Source organism: Apis florea, unplaced genomic scaffold (genome assembly GCF_048593485.1).
Source record: "Apis florea isolate Af1SG1 unplaced genomic scaffold, ASM4859348v1 contig_2293_pilon, whole genome shotgun sequence".
Classification (NCBI taxonomy): Eukaryota; Metazoa; Arthropoda; class Insecta; order Hymenoptera; family Apidae; genus Apis; species Apis florea.
The window spans coordinates 4629393-4641887 of NW_028256554.1; positions in this window are offsets into that span (position 1 = coordinate 4629393).

Below are 12495 nucleotides of genomic sequence, written 5' to 3' on the forward strand. Positions count from 1 at the left end.
TTTATCCTTGCGAAAACAAAATTCTCTATTTTTCAAGGAATCATTTTCGAACACAGACAGATAAATTTTAAGAAATAAGATTCCGATAATAGGGGCAATCCATAAGCAGCACAAAGCCACTTTAAGTTGCAAGCATCACTCTTAATCATGCTATCGTTAATTCGAACAGACTACCTGTCTCCAGACAAAGAGTTGTATCAGTAACGAGTCTACAGGTGGTTCATAGTCACTTAGAAACAATAATAAAGTACCTTCCAAAGATGGTTGAAAAACGGTAATTAAGAAGCTGAGAGAAAAAGAGAGAGAGAGAGACGTAAATAGAGCTTCGTGCTTAGCAGTTTTAAATCCAAAAACTTGTTCAGGTAAATTTCTTGCTCTCGTCTTATTTCACCGCTATCTCGTCATCTGTGTAGGAGAGAACGTGGCAGTTGCGATAATCCTAGGGCCTAACCTATTCAACTGTTTGTACCTTGTTTTACTGGTATTGCATTTAACAAGGTTTCGAGAGGCTCGTCTCTTTGGATTATAAACGGAGGGCCGATCGAGAGAACGTTTCGTGACATCTGTTTTAAGGAAGACTTTATAGTTACACCCTCTTTAGAGAGAGAAATAATAATTCTTCCAAGATGGATGGACTGGGGAATATAATACAATTTTTAATTACGTTGATTAAGTATTTCCAGGTATTGGAATATTATTAAATTAATTAATTAGGATATCCTGTCGAAAAAAATTTAATCTTTTACGACAGAAAGTAACATCGTTCTACAGTATCGAGGATCAAAGCCGACCTGTATTTAAGCGTGAAAAGACGCTGGACCCTCCTAAGTCCAGGCGTGTTCCGGGCCAAGGAGCAAGAGATCTTGCAAAATTAGGTTGACATTTTCCTGGTCGAAGCGCCTTCTCGTTCATGGGATCATTGGAGCAAGTGATAATCCCATACCGATCATACGGTCGACTTGGCAGACACTATGGAATACTCAGCGAACTCGGTCAAAATTTCGGCCAGCTTCGAGATCGAAAAAGAGGACGTAAGGGCAGAAGAGCGGCAAGCACCGCGTTAATGGAGGATAAGCTCGTGCTTCTGGACTGACTCTGTTTCTGTTCCTTGGATATACTGCAAGAAAGACTGCCTTTTATGAAGTTCACCTGCCCGTCCCTCTAAATCTTTCTCAACCCCCTACAGTCTTCCAACAATGAATTTTTCCAATTTATGGGTGATTGTAAAAATGATAGATACACTTTCTGTGTTTCACACAATTTTATGTGATGTGATAAAACACGTTTTACTTTAATCTTACTGTCGAATCTTCGTTTTCATTTCACTTCGTAAAATTACAAACGATTATTGATACCAAGTTGTATATAATACTTTAATTTTTATAACAATTATTTATTTAATCACTTTTTTTTATATCGTATTTAATTTATTTCATTATTATCTCTGTCCATAAATTGAACTAGCCATCAATTCACGCTCTTAATCGGTGAAACACACACTCATTTTAACACATCGTACATCATGCTCGAAAGCACCCTCGATTCGTGGCTCGCGTGATGCACGAAATCGTTTTATCTTCGCCGCGATTAGAACAATGACGACCTGGCGCAAACGACCTGTTGCTCCTCCGTCTAAACAGGAGCCGACGATTTCATACAACGTTTTGTGGGAAACGCGGAACATATGGTTGGATCGATAGCGGCAGAGAATCATCGATACCCCCGCGTTTTACCTGAACGACGAGGGTGGAAAGTGGGTATCCTGTCTGATGAAACGCGGCAAAATCCGCCATATGCGGAATTATTGCCTCATGTGAACGATCGCGCCTCTTTGGTTAAATATAATTTGACATGGGAAACTACAAACTCGTCATCAGACTCCTGTCGATTTATGGAAGAGATCGTGCGGAAAATTTGAATTTGCTCGAGGTAGCTCGAAGTTTGAAGTTGTTTGAAATCGTTTCAATCTGTTTAAAAGCTTCGCCATGCGAAATTTTTAATCATCAAGACACAAAGTATTTAATGTCGGAATTGGAACTAAAGTACAAATGATGAAGAATATTAATTTTGATATATCAACTTATATACGTTCTTATAAAGTGATAAAGAATATTATATCTGACGTCATATTTATGACGTTTAACAGAGTGTTGGTAAGTGGATTCAACAAAACTTGACCTCAATGCTGAATGCTCAACCGTGAGAATTCACATGTCGAATCGCTATTGTTATTGATTTCTCGCGCGATCTCGATAAAAAGAGAGAGGGAAAAGAACAAAAAGAAGAAGAAGAAGAAGAAAGAAAAAATTCTGTAAACGAGTCAGGAATTTGAAAAGCAGAAGACACGGAACGCGTCTCTCGTCTCGTCTGGAGGAGACGCTAACGTTCGTTAGTCGGGCGGAAGTTCACTGTTATGAAAATCAGTTGTCGGTTAAAAGGAGGCCGAACGATGGAACGTAACGAACGCTCACGTTATGGCAGTACGTTTTCTTTCTCCCGATGGAAAGTGGGCGTTCACCGAAGTGACAAGTAGCTGCACCGGCTAGCGGATCAGAAATCAGAGACGCTACCACCTCGAGGGGTTGAAAAGGAAGGCGAAGAAACTCCTTGAGAGTAGTACCTTACAAGACGTGGATCCATCCTGGGCGGGAACATCCGGCCTCTGGTTACGCATTCACCTCGTCCAAGAACTATGAAAGTGCTCCTCGTTATTTTACCGGTGGAAAAGGAGGACAGTTGGTGGGAATCTCTCTCATCGAGTCTTGTTGAATAAACTTCTCTTTCTTTCTTTCTCTTTCTCCTCCTTTGTCGACACGAGTGGTAAAAAGTTGATAATTTTCTTCTCCTCTTTTCTTTTTTTTTTTTTATACCGGTCAAAGAACAAAATTATGGAACTTGTTTTATTTTATTAAAATATTTGACAGTTTATTTAAAAAGTGAAGGACTTGTAATCTTCAAGGTTTCAAAGAGCATGTACAAAAGAGAAGGGGATTTAGGATTGTCGTCATTTTATTAATAAAACTATGTTTCTTTTTCTATAAACTTCTCTAAAAAATTTTCATTTTTTCCTTTTCTTTACCCTTTCCCGTTCTAAAAATTATAAAAAATTCCTTTCAAATACTTTATCGATCAGGTAAATCTTTTCGGATCAGCTCCAACCAACAATATACAACGTTCATCCTCCATCTCAACGGTCTATCATCGAATACAAAGTAATATTGAGCGGGGGCACATTTTCCACCATGCGTTTACGCATTCAGTATGGCGGATCCATACTGTTTCGGGGACAACCACTCCCAGTTCTTCCATGAAAGGGCAAAAAGAGACGTCTTCTTGTCTCCTTTGGAACGAAAAAGATCCCTTAACGCTCTTGCCTTCGACTACATAGCATCGCCTACCCGCACTGACTGTGAGCGAACTTTTCAATGGCCGCCCTGAAAAAGCACAACAGCCCGGCCAGTGACGTAACTCGAGCCCTCTGTCAGCCCCTGACAGTGCTGATGCTCGATTCTTTGTCAGCCTACTCGCTGGCCTCACCTACTTACTTACTTACTTCGTCCCTTCCTTCTCCACTCCCGCTCCCCCATTAGCTTTCTCTCCGTCTCACCGTGCCCATTGCATCGCCTTACTTTTTATCACAGTATGGAAAATTTTAATTTCATGCACAAGAAATATATAAAATATATGAAACGGTTGATCGTTCTTTATTATTCTCGAATAACTCGATGCTTCGAATAATAATTTTTTCAAGTGAACGGAACTGTTTTGTAAAATAGTATATTAAAAATTAGTTACATATATAGCGAAGGATACGTGGTTCTTAAATTCAAATTTTCTTATACACGATTATACAAAAATCAATAAGAATATCTTTGCATGACATTATAGATTCAATGTTCGTTAAAATTTTAAGAAATTCTTACGAGATGATCGTGCACTTCGCGCGAAATGATAACATAGATTACGCGAATCGATGATTTCGACAAATAAAAACTGTTAAAGACAGCGCAGAGTAAGTAAGTTCGTTTTTCAGGTATGCGCGATCCCGCGTGCAACGCGTAATATAGAATTCTCCCTTTCCCTTTTTTTCCTACGCCTCACCCCGTCCCCTGTTATTATTCCCCGTGTCCTATTCTGTTAAGAGAGGCCCGCACTGCTCCCGTTTCGCCTCCTCGAGATCTCCTCGAATTTCGTCGACGCCGTTTCGCCGTTCGCCTCCTCCTTTCATCCGTGTCCTCGCCGGCCGATTCGCCTTTTGACGAACTGCTTCTTTGGTTTGAAATACCCGCGTCATTCAATATGCCCGCCCGCGCCAAACAAAGCGCTTCCGGAAGCGCCATGAGATTTCAACTATATCGCCGCGTCGCAGGTAGATCGACGGTAAACGAGATGATTTCTCGACTCGAAATAACTGTTCCAGGCAATTTTTATCATACGAGACTTATCAGAAATATAAATTGCTCTTTTTCCCCCTTTTTAATTAATGGGATTGATCGATGATTAAGGGGGAAAAGGCGACAAAGTCAAATCTGTAATTTGTTCTCCGTGCGTAAATAGTTTTCTGAAGTATTATGAGACGTTTCTGACTTCTAATCGCATATGTTATTAAAATTCTGCATGTTCAATTTTATTAAACTGTTTTTCTCTTGTTTACAATTATTAATTGATATATTAATGATAAATTGGCAAATTATTGGAAAAAGTAAAGAATTAAACCTGTATATTTCTTCGTGCGTAGAAGATGTTTAAATTGTTAATGTCATAAACTTTTTTTTCAAATTAAATAAGTTATTCCTAATATTCGTAAATAGAAAATTCAATTTATTGAATTTTTTTTATTTTTCGATGGCTAACATCGTAATGATGACAAATTACCGAAGAAAAGTTGCAAAATTAAATCTCTACTTCCTTCTAATTCTCATTAATTCTATTCTGTATTAAAGATATCTCTTCTTGAACATTTTTCATCATAAATCTTTCTTCGAGTATAATTTAAGATATTTTCTATTTCTAATTTTTAAATTTTAACTATTAAAACGTCCTATATTTGTAAACAAAAAAATTCGATTTACTAAATTAAAATTCCTAAATGGACGTAAACATTTCTTTTCGGCAAAAAAAAAGAGAATAAAATAAAATTTCTTGTCGATGGTGGATAAAATGTTTAATCCACCGTTTTCCATGGTCTTAACCAACTATATTTCTACTATACAAACAATCAATCCTGGTTTATTCATGTGCCGTTGTTGCGGTTTTACGACGGCCATTCCTGGGGATATATATTTTTTCTCCAGAGTGCAATATAGAATAGTAATAAGTCGTGACAAAGTGAGAATTTCCCGAAACGAAGAATCCAAGATTACCCTTTGTATTCTTGTAAAATTCGATTACGGTTATCGACGTCTCTATTGTTTCGCTCAGTAGTCTGTCGTCAAGTTTTGAATATTTTTCATTTGTATGATGTGAATTTTTCACATTTTTCTGTCAGATGATTATGGCACATTATTCATCTAGAATAGAGTTCCTTATTATTGATTATTTGAAAGTTAAAAAATTTACGAGTTTGTATCTGCTAAATCTGCCAACGAAATTTTTAATTATTCTATTCTGTTCATTTTCTTCAACTTTTTTAACTTTAAAAAGAAATTGCTCGATTCTAAGAGCAATTCGTATTAAAGAGGAGAAATGAAATTGAAATTAAAAATAAAGAAAGTATCCTTTGATTCTCCTAGAATTATATTATATTAAAAAAATAAAAGAATTGTTGGAATATTTAAAGGCGGAAGTTAAAATATTTTTATCGAATTTCCGTTGAAACAATTTCTGAACCTGGATTACCAAGTCTTAATTAAATAGATCCTACTTACCTGAAATAAGTTGCTTTCCGCATCATACACTCTCGCCAGGTAGGTTGGGCATACCTAGATAAGAGAAAAAAATTTTTTCTGCTTAGAAGAACAAAAAAGTTGCAGGATTTGCTCGGAGAAATCTCGAAATTTTCCATCCAAATTTTCAGTCCATCGAGCAAGGATTCGTAGTTTCGGTTTAATTTGCGTATTTGCGCGGCACGCGGCACGCAAGAAAGAAAAAGATTACGTGGTATCTTGGCATTCGTCCGTGGCAGATGAGAGGTTGCTGGCTTAAAGCAATAAAAAGCAATCCTGTCCAAGTATTGACGGTCATTTTCTTACACAAAGGATTAGGATACCTGGCGTGGCTGCAATAAAAATCGGCACTCGACGAACTTCCTCCACTATATTTTAATCCCATATTTACAAAAGTGTTGCTTTTCATCTTTAAGATGGTCGCAATATATTTTCGACGATTGTGTCGTGGTTATAAGTTGATGGAACGGCAGTACCGCTTTATTATATTATCGGATATTAAGCAGGTATACGTACAATTTGTCACGTACACTCGAAAGTCTTGAAAAATACAAATAGGTAGAGAAACGTGCTATTTACTGGAGAGGTGAGAAATCGAACAGATATTGAGTTCAGATTTTTATCGCTAATTCTTCTAATCGAAAAACTGCTTCGATATTTTTTTTCTATACAATCAGTCTTTTTTATAATTTTATTATCATTTATCATTGCAAAGGGTTTTTCGCGTAACGAAAAATGTCAAATAAACGTGCAAAATTTTTGAATTCAAAAATACAGTTTCAATTAAAAAAAAAAAAAAGATTCAAATCAATCCAATAATTTTACGAATAACGGTGAAATTATTACCATATAGGGAGGAGGATCCAGTCAACGTCGTATCATGAGATGAACGAAGGTCGAGCTAGGGTGAGACGATGGAACCGTGATTCAACGCGAACAACGTCGATAGGAGAAAAGGATCGGGACCGAATATCTACGAGAAGGAGGGAAAATGGAGCACGTGTTCCTTTTATGGGAGAGTTCGCACGGGGACCATTTCTAATCATTTAATCGTAAGATATGGTCATTGGATATATAGCGAAAGAATCAAATGTCTATCGATATAAATTTTAGAGAAAAAACGATAAAGTTGCCTCGAGAACGATCGAAGATTTTTCGTTTTTTGTAAAAAAATGTAATTGATCGATTCTAAAATTGCAGAAGGAAAATTATAAGGATAAATAAAATTTGTATGACAAATTCGATTATTCATTCTTTTAAAAAAATTTCACGTAATCCGAAGATATCATACTTTTAGCCAAAGGAAAGCGACACGATTCGAAAATACATATTTGATCGTTTCGGATCGTTTTAATGTACGTGGGCATGAAATCGAGCGAATCGATTCACACCGTGTTGTGCAGATGTTTGTAACTACGAGTAGGAGGTTGCCACTCTCTTGATACAGCCCCTCCCCCTCCCCCGTTGGCATCGTCGCGACGTCGATCTATTTACCCCTACGGTACGACACTTGGCAGCCGTGTCAATGCGACCCCCGTTGAGAATTCCATTATCACGGCCACGATTTATGCCCCGTATTCTCCCTCTCCATCCGCGTAGAAATGGAGCTTTCCTATTCCGTTCTCGTGATATTCGTCTTGAGCGAGAACAGATCCCCGCCGATCTTGATTTTTCTCGGGTCAACCGAGTGCCGCGAAAATACATTTTTCCAAAGGAAATTGAATTTTTCAAAATATATTACTATACATGTGTACATCGTGAAATTAACAATATTTCTCACCTTTTGGATTTTTAAAATGATCGAAGAGAAATCCTTATTCCATACAATGTCACGTTACAGAAAGATCTTTAAGGGAGATGCTGCTAGAGATTCACCACGCCTCTTCCAACACCCGCCCACTCTCGCATGCGTAGTTCGTTCGTCTCTGGAAATCCGTCAGAAAATAATTACACCAATTCTGAAAGCTGATAAATTTTCAATTGTATACTTTGTATCGCGTGCAAAATTCTTTTCAATTAAAAATATCGACGCATGTAATTATATAATTACATACATATGGCAAAATTCGATAATTAACACTTTCAAGAAAAAAAAAGATCGCCAGTAATTGCACACACGAAAAACAAAAATTTAAAATAGGTTAATTCATATCGTGATTCGATAAATTTTTCCTCGCGCGAGATAAGGGCGCAAAGGAAACACGATCGACGCTTCATATTCCTCGGAAACTTTCCCACAAACGGTTGACGAAGATATGCGGGCCGATCCTCCGCGCCAAGGTTTTACCTTTTTTTTTTTTGTTTCTCGAGTGTGCCTCTTTTCCTTCGCTCGAGTGTGCCGACTCACATGCATTAGCGTATTCACGTACGCGCGCAGCACACGTCGTGCTTCGACCATGCACCTTGTGTAGCCATTATATCTCGGCCCCCTTCGACTCGCCTGCACTCTCTCTCGCACTTGCCCACACCCGGGGATCTCGCCTTCTCCTCTCCAAGACAAATATTTATATCGCGAACGCCCGCTGCGCCATTGTGAAATCTCGCGGCAACTCTTGCTTCTTTCTATTATTAAGGTGTCGAGACCTCTTTTCCTCTCCTTCCTCTCCCGATTTTACGCGTGAAATTCTCACCAAAGAGAGGGGGGGAATCACTCGATCGAAGTCTGTAGAGCCTCTCAAGTCGATCAAACTGTTGATGTACGTGAATTACGGATAGAATATATATATATAGGTATTTGTATGAGAAAGATTTGTTATTGCGAGCACTGTTAGATATTTAGAATGTTGCGAGACAATATATATATATATAAGTATCCTTTTGTTTAATCAATTTGTTGCTTAAAAGGAAAGCAGTGAAACATGTTTTACGCAAGGAATCGAAGAAGAATAATTTAATTTGCATGACGAGTAATGATAATAATTTTGTACGAAGAAAAATACCTATCAAAGACGAGATTCTCTTTTCAAGAATACACTCTCGAGAAATGATTGATTCGTCTACACTCTGGTGGATGGATAATGTCCTGTTTGACACTAATATTTCGCCGTTGGTCCGTGCTGACAGAGCTCCAAAAGCCGCCCTCCCCGAAAATCGGGCCATCTACATTCACTCCGCGGGTATAATGGCCGGCTCCCGCAGATGGCAAGGACAAATCACTTAACGCGATCCGGCTCTCCTCTCCTCCCTCGCGGAATGACAAATTATTTTCCATTATCACCGCTGATGACGCGGTACGATCACGGGTAAAATATGAAGAACATTCACAACATCCTCGAGGAGTAGAGGATTTAATTAACCGACGATCCGGACAGATTTGGCCACGCGATAATTCGCTTGATTAATTAAGAGGCGAGTGGATCATCTTGACGAGAGTCAAGATTATAATTTTATTGATCTCTTCGAATTCCATATTAACAGGAGGAAGATTAATCTTTTCTGAGAAACGCACGAGCACGTGAAAGCGCAAAAGAATGAAAAACCCAAAAAATGTCGAGCGAGGATATATAAATAAATCGATCGATAAAAGATAAAAGTTTCTAAAGTTCGACCGAATCTCAAGAAACACCTATGGCATCCCTTTAGAACAACTTATTATTCTCTCTTCCATGAAAGAATCCGATAAACAGAACCAGAAGACTCTTGTCGAAATTCACTGACAGCCTCGCTACATCACAGTTGACGGCATCATGCGTGCCCATGTTCCTCTAGATCGAGATGAGAGACGTCGTTTTCATCGCGTTTCCGAGGTCGAAGGGCCGCGATGGAACGACAAGCAAAGAAGGAAGGAAGAAAGAAAGAAGGAGGCGAGGAGAGGAGAGGAAAGGAAAACGACACACGACATGAATGGACGTGGAGCATTCAATGTTTTATCGAGGATCTATGCCGGCTGAATGCCTTCGAGGAGTACCTTTGTGCCCGTTCGCGTCACGAGGCGAGTCCTTTTTAAAAAAATAAGGGCGTGGGAGGAGTGACGACGCGAAGGACGATTTATATATATATGTGTGTACGAGCGCCTGTTTCATAGAGCTAAGAGTACTGGAGGGTAAGGCACAGGTGGCCTCTTCGTACCTTCACGCACCACTAATTTCTTCCTCATTATCCACCGTAGGCGGTCATTCGAGGTTCCGAGCTTCTTGTTCCGCATTTACCTACCTATTGTTGGACGAAAGGACCCCGTGGATCGCGTCTTCCCTCTCGAACGTCATCTCGGCTTCCTTGGGCCTCTGTGATGTGCCCTCCTCCTACTTCGTTCATGCTGCCCTCTTAGTTGCGCAGAAAAGAAACGAAGTCGTTGAACGGTTGTAAACAAACGCGATAGTTGATAGTTTGTTTTTCTGTTGAAAATGATGTGAAAGAAATTATACGTGAGATATATTTCCAAAATTTATTTTCAAAATCAAAGCCTTATTTTTATGGAAAAAATTCCCGTATATCGTGGAATATTCCATAAAAGTAGCACGTTATCAAAGACCATTGAAAAATTTATATTTATGCCCGACACAGACATCTTACCACGCGTAAAGGGGATGAAGAGACAGAGAAAAACAGCCTGAAGTATTCGCATGCAAAATCACGTGTACAGCCGCGGGCCGAGTGCGTATAAAGTTTGCTTTCCGCTTTTGCGGTGCGCATCGTTCCGGGGTCACACCCTCTCGAGCACGCACTCCTAAATACCGGTGACTGACACTATACTTCGGGAAAGGGGATTAGTATTTCAATTATTTACACAATGAGCCCCGTCGCTCTTTCTCCGTTACGTTATTTCTATGCGAGTCTTCCTTGCTGTTCGCGCTTCGCTTGATCCTACTCTGTCCCAATGTGGATAACGTCGAGTGGAGCAGTCACGTGGCGATGTTTACTCACCGATGATTGCAACTTTTCAAACGCTTTTGATCATGCCGGTTGTATCGGTAATCCGAGCTTGTCACGGTAAGTTAATGTTCCTACCTTACCGACCTCTGCATTCGTGCTCGTCGAATTGCAAGGGGATTAAGCGTGAAGTGTTAGAAAAATATTGCAATCACGCACATGGTACGAAGCGGAGATGAAATTTTATAGAATCGATCTCGAAAAAAGACGAAATATTTTTTACATCCTCTACAATCTATTTCATTCAACGCATTCTTCTTGTATACCTATATTATATAGAGAATTATAGAGTCTGTTAAGATTTTTTTAAGCAAAAGATTAAGCGAAGATAATTAATCAAAAAATAAATAGTGAGAAGAGATTAAAGATAGGATAAAAATATTATAGAGTAAATTAAATATGTATCTTTTTTAGTTACATTCAAATAAATGATAAAATTTATTGAAATTTTTTCTTTATATCTATTCAAGAATGGTAGACACAATATAAAAAGTCTGTAAGAAGTTATTAGCAAGATTACATATTGTTATTATGAAATATTACATTTAAATATATGAAATAAATATTTATAAGATACTTTTAACGTATAAAAATTGGATCGAATAAATTTTATAAAGATTTCTAATCGATACATATCGGAAATCTTTTTGAGCGGTTTAAATTCCCACTGCAAGTAAGACAAGGAAAGTAAATAATGGGAGAAGGACAGAGATAGGATAAAAATATTGAATTCAGCGCCATCTTCAGAGTGCCGCAAATGAAACACAAAAAGGAAGGACAGAAAATAATAGAAAAAGGATAGAAATAAAAGAATTGATTACTAGCGCCATCTCTCGAAGACATATAGAAACCTATAGAATAGGAGAAGCTTCAAATAATACTCAAGAGATAGCGCTGAAAATCAATTCTTATCCTATCTATCCTTTTTCTACTATATTCTGTTCTTTCTTTTTATGAGAATTGACTTATGGCGCCACCTCTCGAAGGTTCTTCGAAACTTAAGTAGAATAAGTTTCATATGTTCTTCAAGAGATGGAACCGAAAGTCAATTCTATCCTATTTCTATCCTTTTTCTATTATTTTCTCTCCTTTGTTTTTATGTTTCGTTTGCGGCATTCTGAAGATGATGCTGAATTTCGTATCTTTATCTTATCTCTGTTTTTTTCCCATTATTTATTTCCTTGTCTTACTTCATGAATTAGTAGAATTGACTAATGGCGCCATCTCTCGAAAGTTTTTAGAAATCTAAATAAGATAAGTTTCAAACAATTTTCAAGAGATGGCGCGAGAGGTCAATTCTTACCCTATCTCTATCCTTTTTCTACTATTTTCTATCCTTCCTTTTTATGTTTCGTTTGCGGCACTCTGAAGATGGCGCTGAATTCAATATCTTTATTCTATATCTATCCTTCTCCTATTATTCACTTTCCTTGTCTTATTTATTTCATGAATTAATAGAACTGACAAATGGCGCCCTCTCTCGGAAACATACAGAAACCTGAATAGAAGAAGTTTCAGATAGTACTCCAGAGATGGCGCTGAAAGTCAATTCTTAATCTATCTCTATCCTTTTTCTACTATTTTCTGTCCTTTCTTTTTGTGTTTCGTTTGCGGCACTCTGAAGATGGCGCTGATTCCCGAATTTTTAATCTATCTCTGTCCTTTTCTTACTATTTACTTTCCTTGTCTCTCAGATGGCGCGTGATTCAATACAAATTATTATAAATACAGGATGTCGATT